The 24,317-nt window shown below is 43.1% G+C and overlaps 1 protein-coding gene across 1 annotated transcript in view; it reads left to right on the plus strand.

Annotated features, from left to right (window-relative positions):
* Nucleotides 1–24,317, plus strand: part of LOC128645893 (E3 ubiquitin-protein ligase RNF12-A) — a 135,876-nt gene that overhangs the window by 61,727 nt on the left and 49,832 nt on the right. The window lies entirely within an intron of this gene.

The following is a 24,317-nucleotide window of genomic DNA, read 5'->3' on the forward strand; positions in this document are numbered from 1 at the left end:
GTTGAGGTCAACAAATAATTCGAATATATTGTGAGAATTCGGGGGGCAATAGGACAAACCCCTTCCCAAAACCCTAACTTCATCATCAGTGAGGGCATGGATCAATAAGTACAAGCCCCCTCCAGGAACAAAAGGACTACAAAGTAACAGTCACGCTAACACATTATCCGGGTACTTCCGGTATAGAATATAGAAGCATGATGGTACTTGTAGTCATTTAGATTAGCCGGTTAGAGAATAACATGCAATCACGCAGACACATTTTCCTTGTAGTTCCGGCACAGAGGCATGATGGTACTTGCAGTCATCAGACTAGGAGCACATAAACCAATTAGATGCCTCAAATTATACAAGCCCCCTTAAGATGGCTTGCAATTGGTCAAGGAACGATTACCTACGGAGTTTGTTTACATTTACACTTATAACGATCTCATAATCGACACATCATTATTTAGATCTAATTTCACAGACAACCACATTAGGGTTATTGCTCATGGATTCCTTATCAAGTGAACATAGTACATAAGAAAATATTATAATAAACTTCTATTTAAGGCAACAAGTGGGAGTTTTTGGAAAGGAAAGGTTTTATTGGTTGATGTTAAGGAAGGGGAGGGTTTATTGCAAATATATGGTTACTGATCCCTATATAAAGGGGATTTAAACTGTTTTAGAGTATACAAGCCTGATGAAACAGGGTCTTCCCTGAGAAACGCGTCGCTATTATCTCTGCATATACAAGGAGACTTGCCATATAACACACCCAGCTGTAATTTGTTACTGATGGTATTTATCTTTTGAAAAATAAAATACTTGAAACTTTTTTAACAAATCTGGTGTTCGTGTGGCATTTCCCTTGCCAGTAACCATAAGGCTGTTTAGCCTTCCTCCCCTCTGGACATATTTTCCTTTTTGCTGGAAGTAACCTAGTTAAGGGTTGCTGTTGTGAGATCCACCACAACTGTAGGATATCCTGACGGGGATCCCTTGGTACAGCCAGCTGGTTTGCTGTTAAAATACCAGCCTGCCCCTACAGGCACAAGAGAGTGCCTTCACGTTTGTGAGTATCCTGTATCTCATCTTGCTTGGATTTTGTCAGTTTTGATTGATCTACACATGTGGCGCCTCTGTTTCTGTTTTCCTTGCAGTTAACCATTTTTTGATGCTACCAAGACAGCATGAAGGGGTAGCCCCCGATCCGGGACCTGATCTGGTAGGGGGCAGACTATCTCTCTTCGCTCAGGCTTGGGCAAGAGATGTTCCGGATCCCTGGGCACTAGAGATAGTCTCCAAGGGATACCTACTAGACTTCAAGGGACTTCCTCCAAAGGGAAGATTCCACCTGTCTCGCTTATCTTCAGACCAGATAAAGAAACAGGCATTCTTACATTGTGTAAGAGACCTATCAAAGATGGGAGTGATAAACCCAGTCCCCTCCGGGGAACAAGGTCTAGGTTTCTCCAACATAGGTGTGTCCGGTCCACGGCGTCATCCTTACTTGTGGGATATTCTCTTCCCCAACAGGAAATGGCAAAGAGCCCAGCAAAGCTGGTCACATGATCCCTCCTAGGCTCCGCCTACCCCAGTCATTCTCTTTGCCGTTGTACAGGCAACATCTCCACGGAGATGGCTTAGAGTTTTTTAGTGTTTAACTGTAGTTTTTATTATTCAATCAAGAGTTTGTTATTTTAAAATAGTGCTGGTATGTACTATTTACTCTGAAACAGAAAAGAGATGAAGATTTCTGTTTGTAAGAGGAAAATGATTTTAGCAACCGTTACTAAAATCCATGGCTGTTCCACACAGGACTGTTGAGAGGAATTAACTTCAGTTGGGGGAACAGTGAGCAGTCTCTTGCTGCTCGAGGTATGACACATTCTAACAAGACGATGTAATGCTGGAAGCTGTCATTTTCCCTATGGGATCCGGTAAGCCATTTTTATTCAGACAGTAAATAAGGGCTTCACAAGGGCTTATTAAGACTGTAGACATTTTCTGGGCTAAATCGATTCATATATTACACATATTTAGCCTTGAGGAATCATTTAATCTGGGTATTTTTGTAAAATAATATCGGCAGGCACTGTTTTAGACACCTTATTCTCTAGGGGCTTTCCCTAATCATAGGCAGAGCCTCATTTTCGCGCCGGTATTGCGCACTTGTTTTTGAGAAGCATGACATGCAGTCGCATGTGTGAGGAGCTCTGATACATAGAAAAGACTTTCTGAAGGCGTCATTTGGTATCGTATTCCCCTTTGGGCTTGGTTGGGTCTCAGCAAAGCAGATTCCAGGGACTGTAAAGGGGTTAAAGTTAAAAACGGCTCCGGTTCCGTTATTTTAAGGGTTAAAGCTTCCAAATTTGGTGTGCAATACTTTTAAGGCTTTAAGACACTGTGGTGAAATTTTGGTGAATTTTGAACAATTCCTTCATACTTTTTCGCAATTGCAGTAATAAAGTGTGTTCAGTTTAAAATTTAAAGTGACAGTAACGGTTTTATTTTAAAACGTTTTTTGTACTTTGTTATCAAGTTTATGCCTGTTTAACATGTCTGAACTACCAGATAGACTGTGTTCTGAATGTGGGGAAGCCAAGGTTCCTTCTCATTTAAATAAATGTGATTTATGTGACACTGAAAATGATGCCCAAGATGATTCCTCTAGTGAGGGGAGTAAGCATGGTACTGCATCATTCCCTCCTTCGTCTACACGAGTCTTGCCCACTCAGGAGGCCCCTAGTACATCTAGCGCGCCAATACTCCTTACTATGCAACAATTAACGGCTGTAATGGATAATTCTATCAAAAACATTTTAGCCAATATGCCCACTTATCAGCGTAAGCGCGACTGCTCTGTTTTAGATACTGAAGAGCATGAGGACGCTGATGATAATGGTTCTGAAATGCCCCTACACCAGTCTGAGGGGGCCAGGGAGGTTTTGTCTGAGGGAGAAATTTCAGATTCAGGGAAAATTTCTCAACAAGCTGAACCCGATGTGATTACATTTAAATTTAAGTTGGAACATCTCCGCGCTCTGCTTAAGGAGGTATTATCCACTCTGGATGATTGTGAGAATTTGATCATCCCAGAGAAACTATGTAAAATAGACAAGTTCCTAGAGGTCCCGGGGCTCCCAGAAGCTTTTCCTATACCCAAGCGGGTGGCGGACATTGTAAATAAAGAATGGGAAAGGCCCGGTATACCTTTCGTCCCTCCCCCCATATTTAAAAAATTGTTTCCTATGGTCGACCCCAGAAAGGACTTATGGCAGACAGTCCCCAAGGTCGAGGGAGCGGTTTCTACTTTAAACAAACGCACCACTATACCCATAGAAGATAGTTGTGCTTTCAAAGATCCTATGGATAAAAAATTAGAAGGTTTGCTTAAAAAGATGTTTGTTCAGCAAGGTTACCTTCTACAACCAATTTCATGCATTGTCCCTGTCACTACAGCCGCGTGTTTCTGGTTCGATGAGCTAGTAAAGGCGATCGATAGTGATTCTCCTCCTTATGAGGAGATTATGGACAGAATCCGTGCTCTCAAATTGGCTAATTCTTTCACCCTAGACGCCACTTTGCAATTGGCTAGGTTAGCGGCGAAAAATTCTGGGTTTGCTATTGTGGCGCGCAGAGCGCTTTGGTTGAAATCTTGGTCAGCTGATGCGTCTTCCAAGAACAAACTCCTTAACATTCCTTTCAAGGGGAAAACGCTGTTTGGCCCTGACTTGAAAGAGATTATCTCTGATATCACTGGGGGTAAGGGCCACGCCCTTCCTCAGGATAGGTCTTTCAAGGCCAAAAATAAACCTAATTTTCGTCCCTTTCGTAGAAACGGACCAGCCCCAAGTGCTACGTCCTCTAAGCAAGAGGGTAATACTTCTCAAGCCAAGCCAGCCTGGAGACCAATGCAAGGCTGGAACAAGGGAAAGCAGGCCAAGAAACCTGCCACTGCTACCAAGACAGCATGAAATGTTGGCCCCCGATCCGGGACCGTATCTGGTGGGGGGCAGACTCTCTCTCTTCGCTCAGGCTTGGGCAAGAGATGTTCTGGATCCTTGGGCACTAGAAATAGTCTCCCAAGGTTATCTTCTGGAATTCAAGGGGCTTCCCCCAAGGGGGAGGTTCCACAGGTCTCAATTGTCTTCAGACCACATAAAAAGACAGGCATTCTTACATTGTGTAGAAGACCTGTTAAAAATGGGAGTGATTCATCCTGTTCCATTAGGAGAACAAGGGATGGGGTTCTACTCCAATCTGTTCATAGTTCCCAAAAAAGAGGGAACGTTCAGACCAATCTTAGATCTCAAGATCTTAAACAAGTTTCTCAAGGTTCCATCGTTCAAAATGGAAACCATTCGAACAATTCTTCCTTCCATCCAGGAAGGTCAATTCATGACCATGGTGGATTTAAAGGATGCGTATCTACATATTCCTATCCACAAGGAACATCATCGGTTCCTAAGGTTCGCATTCCTGGACAAGCATTACCAGTTCGTGGCGCTTCCTTTCGGATTAGCCACTGCTCCAAGGATTTTCACAAAGGTACTAGGGTCCCTTCTAGCGGTGCTAAGACCAAGGGGCATTGCAGTAGTACCTTACTTGGACGACATTCTGATTCAAGCGTCGTCCCTTCCTCAAGCAAAGGCTCACACGGACATAGTCCTGGCCTTTCTCAGATCTCACGGATGGAAAGTGAACGTGGAAAAGAGTTCTCTATCCCCGTCAACAAGGGTTCCCTTCTTGGGAACAATAATAGACTCCTTAGAAATGAGGATTTTTCTGACAGAGGCCAGAAAAACAAAACTTCTAAACTCTTGTCAAACACTTCATTCCGTTCCTCTTCCTTCCATAGCGCAGTGCATGGAAGTAATAGGTTTGATGGTAGCGGCAATGGACATAGTTCCTTTTGCGCGCATTCATCTAAGACCATTGCAACTGTGCATGCTCAGTCAGTGGAATGGGGACTATACAGACTTGTCTCCGAAGATACAAGTAAATCAGAGGACCAGAGACTCACTCCGTTGGTGGCTGTCCCTGGACAATCTGTCACAAGGGATGACCTTCCGCAGACCAGAGTGGGTCATTGTCACGACCGACGCCAGTCTGATGGGCTGGGGCGCGGTCTGGGGATCCCTGAAAGCTCAGGGTCTTTGGTCTCGGGAAGAATCTCTTCTACCGATAAATATTCTGGAACTGAGAGCGATATTCAATGCTCTCAAGGCTTGGCCTCAGCTAGCAAAGGCCAAGTTCATACGGTTTCAATCAGACAACATGACGACTGTTGCGTACATCAACCATCAGGGGGGAAGAAGGAGTTCCCTGGCGATGGAAGAAGTGACCAAAATCATTCAATGGGCGGAGACTCACTCCTGCCACCTGTCTGCAATCCACATCCCAGGAGTGGAAAATTGGGAAGCGGATTTTCTGAGTCGTCAGACATTACATCCGGGGGAGTGGGAACTCCATCCGGAACTCTTTGCCCAAATTACTCAACTGTGGGGCATTCCAGACATGGATCTGATGGCCTCTCGTCAGAACTTCAAGGTTCCTTGCTACGGGTCCAGATCCAGGGATCCCAAGGCGACTCTAGTAGATGCACTAGTAGCACCTTGGACCTTCAAACTAGCTTATGTATTCCCGCCGTTTCCTCTCATCCCCAGGCTGATAGCCAGGATCCATCAGGAGAGGGCGTCGGTGATCTTGATAGCTCCTGCGTGGCCACGCAGGACTTGGTATGCAGATCTGGTGAATATGTCATCGGCTCCACCATGGAAGCTACCTTTGAGACGAGACCTTCTTGTTCAAGGTCCGTTCGAACATCCAAATCTGGTCTCACTCCAGCTGACTGCTTGGAGATTGAACGCTTGATCTTATCAAAACGTGGGTTCTCAGATTCTGTTATTGATACTCTTGTTCAGGCCAGAAAGCCTGTAACTAGAAAAATTTACCACAAAATATGGAAAAAATATATCTGTTGGTGTGAATCTAAAGGATTCCCTTGGGACAAGGTAAAGATTCCTAAGATTCTATCCTTTCTTCAAGAAGGATTGGAGAAAGGATTATCTGCAAGTTCCTTGAAGGGACAGATTTCTGCCTTGTCTGTGTTACTCCACAAAAAGCTGGCAGCTGTGCCAGATGTTCAAGCCTTTGTTCAGGCTCTGGTTAGAATCAAGCCTGTTTACAAACCTTTGACTCCTCCTTGGAGTCTCAACTTAGTTCTTTCAGTTCTTCAGGGGGTTCCGTTTGAACCCTTACATTCCGTTGATATTAAGTTATTATCTTGGAAAGTTTTGTTTTTGGTTGCAATTTCTTCTGCCAGAAGAGTTTCAGAATTATCTGCTCTGCAGTGTTCTCCTCCTTATCTGGTGTTCCATGCAGATAAGGTGGTTTTACGTACTAAACCTGGTTTTCTTCCAAAAGTTGTTTCTAACAAAAACATTAACCAGGAGATAGTCGTGCCTTCTTTGTGTCCGAAACCAGTTTCGAAGAAGGAACGTTTGTTGCACAATTTGGATGTTGTTCGCGCTCTAAAATTCTATTTAGATGCTACAAAGGATTTTAGACAAACATCTTCCTTGTTTGTTGTTTATTCTGGTAAAAGGAGAGGTCAAAAAGCAACTTCTACCTCTCTCTCTTTTTGGATTAAAAGCATCATCAGATTGGCTTACGAGACTGCCGGACGGCAGCCTCCTGAAAGAATCACAGCTCATTCCACTAGGGCTGTGGCTTCCACATGGGCCTTCAAGAACGAGGCTTCTGTTGATCAGATATGTAGGGCAGCGACTTGGTCTTCACTGCACACTTTTACCAAATTTTACAAGTTTGATACTTTTGCTTCTTCTGAGGCTATTTTTGGGAGAAAGGTTTTGCAAGCCGTGGTGCCTTCCATTTAGGTGACCTGATTTGCTCCCTCCCTTCATCCGTGTCCTAAAGCTTTGGTATTGGTTCCCACAAGTAAGGATGACGCCGTGGACCGGACACACCTATGTTGTAGAAAACAGAATTTATGTTTACCTGATAAATTACTTTCTCCAACGGTGTGTCCGGTCCACGGCCCGCCCTGGTTTTTTAATCAGGTCTGATAATTTATTTTCTTTAACTACAGTCACCACGGTATCATATGGTTTCTCCTATGCAAATATTCCTCCTTAACGTCGGTCGAATGACTGGGGTAGGCGGAGCCTAGGAGGGATCATGTGACCAGCTTTGCTGGGCTCTTTGCCATTTCCTGTTGGGGAAGAGAATATCCCACAAGTAAGGATGACGCCGTGGACCGGACACACCGTTGGAGAAAGTAATTTATCAGGTAAACATAAATTCTGTTTTTTACTCAAACCTGTTTGTGGTTCCCAAAAAAAGAGGGAACTTTCAGGCCAATTCTGGATTTAAAGATATTAAACAAGTTCCTCAGAGTTCCATCCTTCAAAATGGAAACCATTCGGACAATCTTGCCGACAATCCAGCAGGGTCAATATTTGACTACCGTGGATCTAAAGGATGCATATCACAATCCACAAAACTCATCATCAGTTCCTGAGGTTCGCTTTTCTGGACAAACATTACCAGTTCGTGGCTCTTCCATTCGGTTTAGCCACCGCTCCCAGAATTTTCACAAAGGTGCTAGGGTCCCTTCTAGCGGTCCTAAGGCCGAGGGGCATCGCTGTAGCACCTTATCTAGACGACATCCTAATCCAAGCGTCGTCTCTTTCCAAAGCAAGGGCCCACACGGACATTGTGTTGGCTTTTCTCAGAACATAGAAAAGAGTTCACTGTCACCGTCCACAAGGGTTCCTTTTCTGGGAACAATAATAGATTCTGTGGAAATGAAGATCTTCCTGACAGAAGTCAGAAAGTTAAAGCTTCTAAACGCTTGTCGAGTTCTTCATTCTATTCCTCAACCCTCCATAGCTCAGTGCATGGAAGTAATAGGACTAATGGTCGCATCAATGGACGTGGTTCCTTTTGCTCGAATTCATCTAAGACCATTACAGCTGTGCATGCTCAATCAGTGGAATGGGGACTATACAGACTTGTCTCCCCAAATTCAAGTAGACCAGGTAACCAGGGACTCACTTCTCTGGTGGTTGACCCAGGATCACCTGTCTCAGGGAATGAGTTTCCGCAGACCGGAGTGGGTCATTGTCACGACCGACGCCAGCCTCTTGGGTTGGGGCGCGGTCTGGTGCTCTCTGAAAGCTCAGGGTCTATGGTCTCGAGAAGAGTCTCTCCTCCCGATAAACATTTTGGAACTAAGAGCAATATTCAATGCGCTCCTGGCTTGGCCTCAACTAGCGGAAGCCAGGTTCATAAGGTTTCAGTCGGACAACATAACTACTGTTGCGTACATCAATCATCAGGGGGGAACAAAGAGTTCCTTGGCGATGAGCGAGGTGTCCAAGATCATCAAATGGGCGGAGGATCACTCCTGCCATCTATCTGCAATTCACATCCCAGGAGTAGACAACTGGGAGGCGGACTATTTGAGTCGTCAGACTTTCCATCCGGGGGAGTGGGCACTCCACCCGGAGGTCTTTGCCCAGTTAACCCAATTATGGGGCATCTGATGGCGTCCCGTCAGAACTTCAAGATTCCTTGTTACGGGTCCAGATCCAGGGATCCCAAGGCGACTCTAGTGTATGCCTTAGTGGCGCCTTGGTCGTTCAACCTAGCGTATGTGTTTCCACCGTTTCCTCTCCTTCCCAGGGTCATAGCCAGGATCAAACAGGAGAAGGCCTCGGTGATTCTGATAGCTCCTGCGTGGCCATGCAGGACTTGGTATGCAGACCTGGTGAATATGTCATCGGCTCCACCATGGAAGCTACCTTTGAGACAGGATCTTCTAGTACAAGGTCCATTCAAACATCTAGTTTCTCTGCAGCTGACTGCTTGGAAATTGAACGCTTGATTTTATCCAAGCGTGGATTTTCAAATTCGGTGATAGATACTCTGGTCCAAGCCAGAAAACCTGTGACTAGAAAGATTTACCATAAAATATGGAAAAAATATATCTGTTGGTGTGAATCCAAGGGATTCTCCTGGAGTAAGATTAAAATTCCAAAGATTCTCTCCTTTCTCCAAGAAGGTTTGGATAAAGGGTTGTCAGCGAGTTCTTTAAAGGGACAGATTTCTGCTTTATCTGTCTTGTTACACAAACGACTGGCAGCTGTGCCAGATGTACAAGCTTTTGTTCAGGCTTTGGTCAGAATCAAGCCTGTTTACAGACCCATGACTCCTCCTTGGAGTCTAAATGTAGTTTTCAGTTCTTCAAGGGGTTCCGTTTGAACCTTTACATTCCATAGATATTAAGTTACTATCTTGGAAAGTTCTGTTTTTGGTTGCTATTTCTTCTGCTAGAAGAGTTTCTGAATTATCTGCTTTGCAGTGTAATCCACCCTATCTGGTTTTCCATTCAGATAAGGTTGTTTTGCGTACTAAGCCTGGTTTTCTTCCAAAAGTTGTTTCCAACAAGAATATTAACCAGGAAATAGTTGTTCCTTCTCTGTGTCCAAATCCAGTTTCAAAGAAGGAACGTTTGTTACACAATTTAGATGTAGTTCGTGCTTTAAAGTTCTATTTAGAAGCAACAAAAGATTTTAGACAAACCTCATCTTTGTTTGTCGTTTACTCTGGTAAGAGGAGAGGTCAAAAAGCTACTGCTACCTCTCTTTCTGGCTGAAAAGCATTATCCGATTGGCTTATGAGACTGCCGGACGGCAGCCTCCTGAACGAATCACAGCTCACTCTACTAGGGCTGTGGCTTCCACATGGGCCTACAAGAACGAGGCTTCTGTTGATCAGATATGTAAGGCAGCGACTTGGTCTTCTCTGCACACTTTTGCCAAATTCTACAAATTTGATACTTATGCTTCTTCGGAGGCTATTTTTGGGAGGTTTTGCAAGCCGTGGTGCCTTCCATTTAGGTAACCTGATTTGCTCCCTCCCTTCATCCGTGTCCTAAAGCTTTCGTAATGGATGACGCCGTGGACCGGACACACCAATGTTGGAGAAAACAGAATTTATGCTTACCTGATAAATTACTTTCTCCAACGGTGTGTCCGGTCCACGGCCCGCCCTGGTTTTCCTAATCAGGTTGAAATTTTTTTTCTTTATACACTAGTCACTACGGCACCCTATAGCTTCTCCTTTTTCTCCTAACCGTCGGTCGAATGACTGGGGAGCGGAGCCAGAGGGGGAGCTATATGGACAGCTCTTGCTGTGTGCTCTCCTTGCCTTTCCCTGTGGGGGAGAATATTTCCCACAAGTAATGGATGACGCCGTGGACCGGACACACCGTTGGAGAAAGTAATTTATCAGGTAAGCATAAATTCTGTTTTTAATCAACTTTCTAATTTACTCTTATCACATTTTCTTCATTCTCTTGGTATCTTTATTTGAAATGCAAGTGTAAGTTTAAATGGTGGCCTATTTTTGGTGAACAACCTGGGTTGTCCTTGCTGATTGGTGGATAAATGCATCCACCAATAAAAAAGTACTCTCCAGAGTTCTAAACAAAAAAAAAAAAGCTTAGATGCCTTATTTTTCAAATAAAGATGGCAAGAGAACTAAGAAAAATTGATATTAGGAGTAAATTAGAATGTTGCTTAAAATGGCATGCTCTATCTGAATCACGAAAGAAAAAAATTGGGTTCAGTGTCCCTTTAAGCTTGTGCATTTATTCCTTGGACGAGTAGATTGTATAGAAACACCCCCTACACACACACACACTAAAGCTTTACCCCATGTAATAAATGCCCATGCTACATTTTGAAGAACATTGCTACAGTATGTTTTGCTTTGGCTAAACTCCATCAGTGCAAATTCTTCACACCTTGTTTTCAGGCTTTGACATGACCGGCATAAATTTAACAGTATACCTCTAAATTGCCAAATTTGTTTAGGCGATTCCAGAGAGAGAGAGATGAACATTTCTGAAACTGCAATTAAAATAGAACAATTAAACTCCCCTTTTGAAGCCATTGTTTTGTAGTTCTCTGAGATTTTGAAACATTTGCCAAACTATAGCTTATATTTCTTTCCTTTTTTTTTTTTTTTTTTAATCAGGAATCGCATGGAAAAAAATAGATTTTACAAAAATGTTTTTCATACAGTAGTATACAATGGAGGATAACCTAGAATGCTAGATTAACTTATTTGTTTCAATATTCTGTAATAGATTTTTTTTATAGTGTCAAAGTATGCGGATCAGAGTGGAGGTAATTATGGCATACAGCGTTCAGTGTGATATCAAGTCCATGTGATTTCCAAGTAAAACAAAAGAACATAAGTTAACTTTAACATGGGTCCGGCCCGAGTCACAATTTTTATAATATAGTGAGTTCAAGTCCGTTCTGTGGATTATGAAAAGGGGAGGCCATTGTGGGTGTTTTTTTTTTTTTTTTTTAAATCCATAGTGTTAAGATACATTGCCGTGCTAGTAAAGTAGTAAGCGTGAGCATAGGGTATAGTGGCCTATGTTTTGTGTCCCATGAGAATAGGAATATTGTGTTTGGATCACAGAGGACATCAACTTTTAAAAGTAATTTTAACCCAGTGTTGTAGGTGTTGCCAAAATTGTTTGATATGTGGACAATCATAAAAGTAGTGTGTGTAGGCACTGGTACTGAGCATTTGATACATTGATTTGATACATTGATTCGGGAGTGCTTGGTTCCAGTGATATCTGCGTGCATGGGTAATGTTGTCCTTATTTATCATTCTAGTCTGCATTTCTCTAATAGAGACTGCTATGCTAGCTGCTTTGGTTCTCTCTAAACTTATATATATCCTTAGAAAAATCCCGTAAATCCTCCCTCTGTAATCTAGTCAGAATATTTTCCATTACACTCTTGGAAGCGTGCGTTGTGAGAAGGTGATATATGGGGGGGATAAGGAGAAGCTTTCCATTCTATATGCAACATGTATATGAGCAAAAGGAGAAAGCTCCCAGAAACCTTTGTGTTGGGTCATTAGAGTATTGATGTAATGCCTGGCCTGAAGATAGGCATAGAATTGCGTGTTTGGTAAGTTATACTGGTTTTTTTTAGGTCTTGAAAGGTCCTGACCGTGTGACAAGGGGTCCAAAAGTTCGCCCACAGACCTAACACCCCGAGATCTCCAGAAACGAAAAGGGGCTGTGTCATTACTCTTTGGGAAGTCTTTGTTGCCCATTGGGGGGGATATACCTAGGGTAGAGTCCAGAGATTACAGGAGGACTACAGGGAGGCTTATTTTCGTTCCAAAACTAATCCCTAAGGAAGGTAGGGCCACAGCAGAGACTGTGGCATAGTGCTGTAGTGTGTTAAACCGGTGGCCTTCTTCAATTTGCTCCGGTTTGGGCAATAAGGGGTTAATTGTCTTGAAACTTGGTGTGCAATCATTTCAAAGCATTAGGATCATATGGTGCAAGTGTCATAAAGATTGGATGTTTTTTTTGAGATTTGGTAAAAAAAAGTGTGTGCTTTTTATTATTTAAAGGCACAGTACCGTTTTTTCAAAAATTTTATTTTTCTGTATTTGAGTGCAGTCTAAGTCTGTCTAACATGTCTGAGCCTACAGATAGACCTTGTTCTATGTGTTTAAAAGCCATGGCGGTACCCCCATTGCATTTGTGTTTAAAGTGTGCTAAGGTATCTAAACATTTTAATGACCATGCAGTGACACTTAAAAATGTAGCCCAAGATGATTCTTTGACGGAAGGTAATAAGGATAGTCCTCCTTCCTCTCCCCATGTGTCGACACCAGTTACGCCCGCGCAAGCGTTGCCTAGTACATCTAGCGCATTGTGCCCTATTACTTTACAGCAATTAGCAACAGTCATGGATAATTCCCTTGCTGCATTTCTATCCAAACTGCCAGTTTTTCCAAAGAAGCGTGATAGCTCAGTTTTAAGAACAGAGGATGAGCAATCAGAAGCTTTGGATGATTTATCTATTGTACCCTCACAACACTCTGAAGTGGCAGTGAGGGATGGTCTGTCCGAGGGAGAAATTTCTGACACAGGAAAAGTTTCTCAGTCAGATTCCTTAGCGTTTAAATTTAAGCTGGAACACCTCCGCGTCCTGCTTTAGGAGGTTTTAGCTACGCTGGATGATTGTGACCCCATGGTGGTCCCAGAAAAATTGTGTAAAATGGACAGGTTTTTAGAGGTCCCTGTATACACTGATGTGTTTCCGATCCCGAAGAGGGTGGCGGATATTGTGACTAGGGAGTGGGAGAGACCAGGTGTACCTTTTTATTCCCCCTCCTATCTTTAAGAAAATGTTCCCCATAAATGACCCCAGGCGGGACGCGTGGCAGACGGTCCCTAAGGTAGAGGGAGCTGTTTCAACACTTGCTAAGCGTACAACTATACCAATAGAAGACAGTTGTGTTTTTAAAGACCCTATGGATAAAAAATTGGAAGGTTTGCTGAAAAAAATGTTTGTTCAGCAAGGTTTCCTTCTTCAGCCAATTGCCTGCATTATTCCTGTAACTACTGCAGCGGCTTTTTGGTTTGAGGCGCTGGAGGAGTCGCTCCAGAGGGAGACTTCATATGACGAAGTCATGGATAGAATTCATGCTCTAAAGCTTTCCAATTGGCTAAGTTAGCGGCGAAAAATTCAGGTTTTGCCATTATGGCGAGAAGATCGCTTTGGCTCAAATCATGGTCGGCTGACGTGTCGTCCAAGACAAAGTTACTAAACATTCCTTTCAAGGGAAAGACCCTTTTTGGTCCCGAGTTGAAAGAATTTATCGCGGATATCACTGGGAGGGAAGGGCCATGCCCTCCCGCAGGATAGACCGTTTAAGGCCAAAAACAAGGCTAATTTTCGCTCCTTTCGCAACTTAAGGAGCGGACCTGCTTCAACCTCTGCTGCCGCAAAGCAAGAGGGTAACGCTTCACAGCCCAAAGCAACCTGGAAACCCTTGCAGGGCTAGAATAAGGGTAAACAGGCCAAGAAGCCTGCGGCTGCTACCAAGACAGCATGAAGGGGTAGCCCCCGATCCGGGAGCGGATCTAGTAGGGGGCAGACTTTCTCTCTTTGCTCATGCTTGGGCAAGAGATGTTCCAGATCCCTGGGCATTAGAAATTGTGGCTCAGGGGTATCTTCTAGAATTCAAGGACTCTCCCCCAAGGGGAAGGTTCCACATTTCTCGTTTGTCTTCAGACCAGACAAAGAAGCAGGTGTTCTTACGCTGTGTAGAAGATCTTCTAAAGATGGGAGTGATACACCCAGTTCCAATTGCAGAACAAGGACTGGGATTTTACTCAAACCTGTTTGTAGTTCACAAAAAGGAGGGAACTTTCAGGCCAATCCTGGATCTAAAAATTTTAAACAAATTCCTCGGAGTTCCATCTTTCAAAATGGAAACCATTCGGACAATCTTGCCGATGATCCAGGAAGGTCAATATATGACTACCGTGGATCTAAAGCATGCGTACCTACATATTCCTATCCACAAAGATCATCATCAGTTCCTAAGGTTCGCCTTTCTGGACATGCATTACCAGTTTGTGGCCCTTCCTTTCGGGTTGGCCACCGCTCCCAGAATTTTCACAAAGGTGCTAGGGTCCCTTCTAGCGGTTCTAAGACTGCGGGGCATTGCAATAGCACCTTACCTAGACGACATCTTAATACAGGCGTCATCTTTTCACAGAGCCAAGGCTCATACGGACATTGTTCTGGCCTTTCTAAGGTCTCACGGGTGGAAGGTGAACGTCGAAAAAAGTTCTCTGTCCCCGCTCACAAGGGTTCCCTTCCTGGGAACACTAATAGACTCGGTAGAAATGAAAATCTTTCTGAAAAAGGTCAGGAAGTCAAAACTTTTGAATACTTGCCGAGTTCTTCATTCCATTCCTCGGCCTTCTGTGGCTCAGTGTATGGAGGTAATCGGTTTAATGGTTGCGTCAATGGACGTAGTCCCTTTTACCCGAATTCATCTAAGACCACTGCAGCTGTGCATGCTCAAACATTGGAATGGGGATTATGCAGATTTGTCTCCTCAAATACAAATGGACCAGAAAACCAGAGACTTTCTTCTCTGGTGGTTGTCTCAGGATCACCTGTCTCAGGGAATGAGTTTCCGCAGACCGGAGTGGATCATTGTCACGACCGATGCCAGTCTGTTAGGCTGGGGTGCAGTCTGGGACTCCCTGAAAGCTCAGGGTCTATGGTCTTGGGAAGAATCTCTTCTCCCAATAAACATTTTGGAACTGAGAGCGATTTTCAATACCCTCCAGGCATGGCCTCAACTAGCGGAGGCCAAATTCATCAGATTTCAGTCGGACAACATCACGACTGTAGCATACATCAATCATCAGGGAGGAACAAAGAGTTCCCTAGCGATGAAGGAAGTAACCAAGATCATCAAATGGGCGGAGGATCACTCCTGCCATCTATCAGCAATTCACATCCCAGGAGTAGACAACTGGGAGGCGGATTTTCTGAGTCGTCAGACTTTCCATCCGGGGGAGTGGGAACTCCATCCGGAGGTTTTTGCTCAGCTGACCCAGCTATGGGGCATTCCAGAATTGGATCTGATGGCGTCCCTTCAGAACACCAAACTTCCCCTTTACGGATCCAGATCCAGGGATCCCAAGGCGGCATTGATGGATGCTTTAGTAGCGCCTTGGTCATTCAGTCTAGCTTATGTCTTTCCACCGTTTCCTCTTCTCCCTCGGCTGGTAGCCAGAATCAAACAGGAGAAGGCTTCGGTAATTCTGATAGCGCCTGCGTGGCCACGCAGGACTTGGTATGCAGACCTAGTGGACATGTCATCGGTTCCACCATGGAAACTGCCATTGAGGCAGGATCTTCTAATTCAAGGTCCATTCAAGCATCCAAATCTAGTTTCTCAACTGACTGCTTGGAAATTGAACGCTTAATTCTAGCTAAGCGTGGGTTCTCTGAATCAGTTATAGATACTCTGATCCAGGCCAGAAAGCCTGTCACCAGGAAAATTTACCATAAGATATGGCGGAAATATCTTTGTTGGTGCGAATCCAAGGGTTACTCGTGGAGTAAGGTTAGGATTCCAAGGATATTGTCCTTTCTCCAAGAAGGATTGGAGAAAGGTTTGTCAGCTAGTTCCTTAAAGGGACAGATATCTGCTCTGTCTATCCTGTTACACAAGCGTCTGGCAGCTGTACCAGACATTCAGGCGTTTGCACAGGCCCTAGTTAGAATCAAGCCTGTCTACAAACCTGTGGCTCCTCCATGGAGTCTAAATTTGGTTCTTTCAGTTCTTCAAGGGGTTCCGTTTGAACCTTTTCATTCCATAGATATTAAGTTATTATCTTGGAAAGTTTTGTTTTTGGTAGCTATTTCTTCTGCTCGAAGAGTTTCTGAATTGTCTGCTTTGCAGTGTAATTCACCCTATCTGGTGTTCCATGCAGATAAGGTTGTTTTGCGTACCAAACCTGGTTTCCTTCCAAAAGTGGTTTCTAATAAGAATATTAACCAGGAAATCATTGTTCCTTCTCTGTGTCCTAATCCAGTTTCTAAGAAGGAACGACTGTTACACAATCTTGATGTGGTTTGTGCTTTAAAATTCTATTTAAAGGCAACTAAAGATTTCAGACAAACATCATCCTTGTTTGTTGTCTATTCTGGTAAAAGGAGAGGTCAGAAAGCGACTGCTACCTCTCTTTCCTTCTGGCTGAAAAGCATCATCCGATTGGCTTATGAGACTGCTGGACAGCAGCCTCCTGAACGAATTGCAGCTCATTCCACTAGAGCTGTGGCTTCCACATGGGCTTTCAAGAATGAGGCTTCTGTTCAACAGATTTGTAAGGCAGCGACTTGGTCTTCACTGCATACATTTGCCAAATTTTACAAATTCGATACTTATGCTTCTTCGGAGGCTATTTTTGGGAGAGAGGTTTTCTCCTAACAGTCGGTCGAATGACTGGAGGGGGCGGAGCCTGAGGGGAGCTATATGGACAGCTCTGCTGTGTGCTCTCTTTGCCACTTCCTGTAGGGATTGAGAATATCCCACAAGTAAGGATGAATCCTTGGACTGGATACACCGTAAGAGAAAGTAATTTATCAGGTAAGCATAAATTCTGTTTTTATAGGATAAATTTTTATTAATTAGTATTGCAACGCCTGACTTCCTACCACGACACGGAGTCCCTAATACCTCCCCCACCCATCTAGATCTTAATTTGGGGATTTCTGAAGCTTTTAGGTATTTTTTAGTTATTAATTTACGTTTTTTTGGTGAGGTAACTCCCCCAATGTTGCAGGACAAGATATTTAGTTCCCCCTTATTAATTGACATTAAAATGGGATAAGGCTATCATTTGAGGGTGGGGAGAGCTCCTAAACCAGAGAGATAGAGGGAGAGATAGAGAGGGGCAAAGGGAAAAAAACCAACTTAAAATTACTAAAAAAACAAAACAAATGTACTAACATGCGAACATGGTATTCAACAGCCTGGATTGTAATAGGCACAAGCATCTTACATTGCTTTTCCCCTAAAGCACCCATATGACTCATCTGAGCTCTGGGTTTAGAATATTAAAAAGAAAAATTAAGACAAATTCTAACTCGGTTACGAATTTTCAGACAAATATCTCTTTGCCTCATCAGCAGTGTTCAAAACTAATCTATTACCATCTTTTTCCACTATAATTCTGGCTGGGTAAAACATGCGTGCATTAATTCCCTTATTTATCATTTGTGTACAGTATGGCGCCATGATCTTTCTTTTCATGTTTGTCTCATTTGAAAAATCTTGAAATAACTGGATTTTTTTACTTGCTATAGTAAAGGTATCTAATTTTTTGTACAATTTATGCATTTCAATCTTGTCTTGGAATTTGAGGAGCTTGAAAATACAAATCCTACTTCTAGTTGTTCCGTCCTCAATTTTCCTTGGGCCCACTCTGTGGGCTCTCTCTATTGAAAGTGGAAGTTGATGAGGGGGAAACCCTAGCATTTGCGGTAGAAGTATAGATGTAAAATTCAATAGATTGTCATACTCAGATGTTTTAGGAAGACCAACTAGGCGAATATTGTTACGCCTAGATGGATCTTCTAATTCCTCTAATCGGGCTTGTAAGTTATGTATTTTGGATTCCTGACTAGCAACTGTACTCTCTTGTAAATAACCTGATCCTCTAAGTCAGAGATCCTCGTCTCTGCCTCTGACATCCTAGCTGCAAATTGTTTGACTTCTCCTGAGAGAGAATCTAGCCTAGAGACAATACTTGAAAGATCTTTTTTTTTTTTTTTTTTTTTTTTTTATAGCTTCAAATTGAGGAGTAAACACCTGACTCAGTTGAGTTACCAATGATTGAGTATCAAGAGAGTTAACCATGGTTTCTACAATAGTCTGAACTTAAGTCCACTACCTTATGTTTTTTATCTTTAAGTTTGGCAGGCATTATGGGTGAGTTCTTTTTCACCTGCATGACGAATTTTTCCATTAACCCAAAAAAAACAAAATTTATGCTTACCTGATAAATTTCTTTCTCTTGTGGTGTATCCAGTCCACGGGTTCATCCATTACTTGTGGGATATTCTCCTTCCCAACAGGAAGTTGCAAGAGGACACCCACAGCAGAGCTGTCTATATAGCTCCTCCCCTAACTGCCACCCCCAGTCATTCGACCGAAGACTAGCAAGAAAAAATGAGAAACTATAGGTTGCAGTGGTGACTGTAGTTTTAAAAATAAAAAAAAACACCTACCTTAAACTGACAGGGCGGGCTGTGGACTGGATACACCACAAGAGAAATAAATTTATCAGGTAAGCATAAATTTTGTTTTCTCTTGTAAGGTGTATCCAGTCCACGGGTTCATCCATTACTTGTGGGATACCAATACCAAAGCTTTAGGACACGGATGAAGGGAGGGACAAGGCAGGTACTTAAACGGAAGGCACCACTGCCTGCAAGACCTTTCTCCCAAAAATAGCCTCCGAGGAAGCAAAAGTATCAAATTTATAGAATTTAGAAAAAGTATGAAGCGAAGACCAAGTCGCCGCCTTACAAATCTGTTCAACAGAGGCCTCATTTTTAAAAGCCCATGTGGAAGCTACCGCTCTAGTGGAATGAGCTGTAATTCTTTCAGGAGGCTGCTGGCCAGCAGTCTCATAAGATAAACGGATTATGCTTCTCAGCCAAAAAGAAAGAGAAGATGCCGAAGCCTTTTGGCCTCTCCTCTGTCCAGAGTAGACTACAAACAAAGCAGATGTTTGACGAAAATCCTTAGTAGCTTGTAAATAAAACTTTAAAGCACGAACCACGTCAAGATTGTGTAATAGAGGTTCCTTCTTTGAAGAAGGATTAGGACACAGTGACGGAAAAACAATCTCCTGATTGATATACCCAGGTTTAGTACTCAAAACTACCTTATCTGCATGGAAGATCAGATAAGGGGAATCACACTGTAAGGCAGATAACTCTGAAACCCCTTGGAGAACTTTAAGAACTAAATTTAAACTCCATGGTGGAGCAACAGGTTTAAACACAGGCTTGATTCTAACTAAAGCCTGACAAAACGCCTGAACGTCTGGAACATCTGCCAGACGCTTGTGCAGAAGAATAGACAGAGCAGAAATATGTCCCTTTAAGGAACTAGCTGACAATCCCTTCTCCAATCCTTCTTGGAGAAAGGATAATATCCTAGGAATCCTGACTTTACTCCATGAGTAACCCTTGGATTCACACCAATGAAGATATTTACACCATATCTTATGATAGATTTTCCTGGTGACAGGCTTTCGAGCCTGAATTAAGGTATCAATGACCGGCTCGGAGAAACCACGTTTTGATAAAATCAAGCGTTCAATCTCCAAGCAGTCAGCTGCAGAGAAATTAGATTTGGATGTTTGAATGGACCTTGGAGTAGAAGGTCCTGCCTCAGCGGCAGAGTCCATGGTGGAAAGGATGACATGTTCTGCGTGGCCATTCAGGTGCTATCAAAATCACAGAAGCTCTCTCCTGCTTGATCTTGGCAATCAGACGAGGGAGGAGAGGAAATGGTGGGAACACATAAGCCAGGTTGAAGGACCAGGGCACTGCTAGAGCATCTATCAGCGCTGCCTGGGGATCCCTTGACCTGGACCCGTAACAAGGAAGCTTGGCGTTCTGACGAGACGCCATCAGATCCAGTTCTGGTTTGCCCCATAGTTGAATCAGCTGGGCAAATACCTCCGGATGGAGCTCCCACTCCCCCGGGTGAAAAGTCTGCCGACTTAGAAAATCTGCCTCCCAGTTCTCTACTCCTGGGATATGGATAGCTGAGAGATGGCAAGAGTGAACCTCTGCCCATAGAATTATCTTTGAAACCTCCAACATTGCCAGGGGGCTTCTTGTTCCCCCCTGATGGTTTATATAGGCTACAGTCGTGATATTGTCCGACTGAAATCTGATGAACCTGACCGCAGCTAGTTGAGGCCAAGCCTGAAGAGCATTGAATATCGCTCTCGGTTCCAGAATGTTTATCGGAAGGAGGGCTTCCTCCTGAGTCAATGAACCCTGAGCCTTCAGGGAGTTCCAGACTGCGCCCCAGCCCAGAAGGCTGGCATCTGTCGTCACTATAGTCCTCTCTGGCCTGCGGAAACTCATTCCCTGGACAGATGGACCCGAGATAACCACCAGAGAAGAGAATCCCTGGTCTCTTGATCAAGATTTGTAGTCCCCATTCCACTGATTGAGCATGCAAAGTTGCAGTGGTCTGAGATGTAGGCGGGCAAACGGAACTATGTCCATTGCCGCTACCATTAGGCCGATTACTTCAATACACTGAGCCACTGACGGCCGAGAAGTGGAATGAAGAGCACGGCAGGAAGTTAAAAGCTTTGATAACCTGACCTCTGTCAGAAAAATTTTCATTTCTACTGAATCTATCTGTGTTCCTAGGAAGGAAACTCTTGTGAGAGGGGAGAGAGAACTCTTTTCTACGTTCACCTTCCACCCGTGAGACCTCAGAAAGGCCAGAACAATGTCCGTATGGGACTTGGCGATTTGAAAAGTCGACGCCTGTATCAGAATGTCGTCTAGGTAAGGAGCCACCGTTATGCCCCGTGGCCTTAGAACCGCCAGTAGGGACCCTAGAACCTTCATAAAGATTCTTGGTGCCGTGGCTAACCCGAAGGGAAGAGCCACAAACTGGTAATGCCTGTCTAAGAAGGCGAACCTGAGGAACTGATGATGATCTCTGTGAATCGGAATGTGGAGATAAGCATCCTTTAAGTCCACGGTAGTCATATATTGACCCTCCTGGATCATAGGGAGGATGGTTCGTATAGTCTCCATCTTGAAGGATGGGACCCTAAGAAATTTGTTTAGGATCTTGAGATCCAAGATTGGTCTGAAAGTTCCCTCTTTTTTGGGAACTGTAAACAGATTTGAATAGAAGCCCTGCCCCTGTTCCTCCCTTGGAACTGGGTGGATCACTCCCATAACCAGCAGATCTTGAACACAACGTAAGAATGCCTCTCTCTTTATCTGGTTTACAGATAATTGTGAGAGATGAAATCTCCCCTTTGGAGGTGAAGCTTTGAAGTTCAGAAGATATCTCTGGGAAACGATCTCTAATGCCCAGGGATCCTGGACGTCTCTTGCCCAAGCCTGGGCGAAGAGAGAAAGTCTGCCCCCTACTAGATCCGGTCCCGGATCGGGGGCTACTCCTTCATGCTGTCTTAGAGCATTTGTCCATTTTACACAATTTCTCTGGAACTACAATGGGGTCACAGTCATCCAGAGTCGCTAAAACCTCCCTGAGCAATAAGCGGAGGTGTTCAAGCTTAAATTTAAAGGCTGTCATTTCAGAATCTGACTGAAGTAACGTCTTCCCTGAATCTGAAATCTCACCCTCAGATAGCAACTCCCTTGCCGCGGCTTTGGAGCATTTTGAGGGTATATCAGACATAGCTACTAAAGCGTCAGAAAGCTCTGTATTTGTTCTAGCCCCAGAGCTGTCTTGCTTTCCTTGTAACCCTGGTAGTTTGGGCAATACCTCTGTGTGGGTATTAGTCATAACTGCCGCCATGTCTTGTAAGGCAAAAACGCATTGGACGCAGTAGATGTACTTGGCGTCACTTGAGCGGGAGTTATAGGTTCTGACACGTGGGGAGAGCTAGATGGCATAACCTCCCTTTAGTCAGTCTGAGAAACCTCTGGTTATAAATCTTTAAATGCCATGATATGGTCTTTATATTTTATAGAAATTTCAGTACATTTGGTACACATTCTAAGAGGGGGTTCCACAATGGCTTCTAAACATATTGAACAAGGAGTTTCCTCTATGTCAGACATGTTTAACAGACTAGTAATGAGACCAGCAAGCTTGGAAAACACTTTAATAAATGTGAAACAGCAATTAAACAAAAACGGTACTGTGCCTTTAAGAGAAAAAAAAACTTTCACATAAACTGCAAAACAGTGTTAAAAAGTAGTAAACTCTTCAAAATTTTTACAGTGTGTATAAGGGACTAAAGCAGCATTGCACCCACTTGCAAATGGATGATTAACCCTTTAGGCCCCAAACCGGATTTGAACAACGTTAAAAAACTACTTTAATAAACAGTTAAACACCTTGCCACAGCTCTGCTGTGGCTCCTACCTGCCCTCAAATACGATTTAGGGAAGAAATAAGTCCTCTATAGTGGTCCTCAGATGCCAGAGGACTCCTTTAGGGAAGCTGGATGTCTCAGTCTGAAAATCAACTGTGCATCTAGAGCGCGAAAATACGCCCCTCCCACCATGCACTCGATGTCAGAGGGCCTTAAGAAAATACTCCTAGGAGTATCTGACTAGCCATGTGGAAACTAGGCCCCCAAAAACGATTTATCACCCTTAGAAAAAACGTTCTTTCTATATAACATGTAAACATTTTGTCACTAAGAAATATGAGTATTAACATGAATATTATCCTTATTTGTAGGCTTACCTCAATTATACAAGGCTCTGTCAGCATTTTATAGATCTTATCATCTCTCTAGAAATAAATATACTGAACATACCTCATAGCAGTTAATCTGAAAACTGTTCCCCCAACTGAAGTCTTTCCCATACTCTTCAGTTATGCGTGAGAACAGCAATGGACCTTAGTTACAAACCGCTAAAATCATCAACCTTCAGGCAGATTCTTCTTCTAATTTCTCCTTCCTCTTTCCTTTTTTTTTTTTTTTTTTTTTTTTTTTTTTTTTCCCTCCTCCTTTTAGTGTCAAGGATTTCAAACTGTGAAAATTAACAAAAGAAAAGACAACACCAAAAAGTGTAGGAGCCTGCTGTCCTAAATTAATTTACTAGCTAACAATACTCTTTGATAACTACAAATAGTGATACATACACAGATAGGCATTATAAATAGCTGGCTAACTTCAAACAACATGTGATAGAGGATTAATATTATCAATTAGGTGTCTAACAAGAAACTCTATTATAGATTCAGGTATGCAAAATGACTACAGATAAACCATACCCAATCCACAAAAGAGAACAATAATTATTTTAGAAGTTCAGTATAAAGGTGTCCCTGTAGTATAGGCTAAAATGTTCCACACTATTAGAAGCCTTTCTTAGATGAGTATATCCCACTGGCCAGCTCCAAAACACAGATTATTACAATTCTTCCAGGGGACACCTTAATAACCAGCCAAAGCACCTTTACCGTCACCAGTAGTGTATTATAAGGATTCAGTAGATTCAAAATCCTGTATGTGACAACACCCTATATTCCAGATTATAGATTACCCAGGGATATACAGGTCATATATATATATATATATAAGATCCTGCAGACAAACCATTTTTTTTATAACTTTGAGGCCCTCGGGGTGCCAAATCCAGGCTGGCAGGAACACCGGATTACACCGGAGCGGGGAATAAACAAAACAAGCCCGGTACTTTCCTCATCCGTGATACTAGGATACGCTGTATGGAAGGAGCGTGATCTCTGAATTGAGGGTGATACCGGAAGTTTCTGTCTGCTGTGTGATCTGATGATTCAAAAAATCCACCTATTCTATTATCCATACTCTGGGAGTGCCTGATAAACACCTTATACTTACCTCATATTGATTGAGGTTATACCAAGTAAGTGCACATCTGACAGGGGGAGAGAATATACCCCCTTTTTTTGGCACAAGTTATCAAGATTGAAGGACTTTACTTGCACCTAATATTTTATTTTTCTATTTTTTTGAATTACTGATGAATTTACATATTTTTTTTTATCAATTGTATCTATTTTATTATCTATTTATTTGCAGAAATTTTGTACATTATGCTATGAGTGATTTTTAAACAGTCTGATACAATTTTCTAGTATATATTGACTGGTATATACATATATTTATTTGTTTTTAATCTATTCAATTCCGATAT

This window comes from Bombina bombina, chromosome 1, assembly GCF_027579735.1.
Source record: "Bombina bombina isolate aBomBom1 chromosome 1, aBomBom1.pri, whole genome shotgun sequence".
Taxonomy (NCBI): Eukaryota; Metazoa; Chordata; class Amphibia; order Anura; family Bombinatoridae; genus Bombina; species Bombina bombina.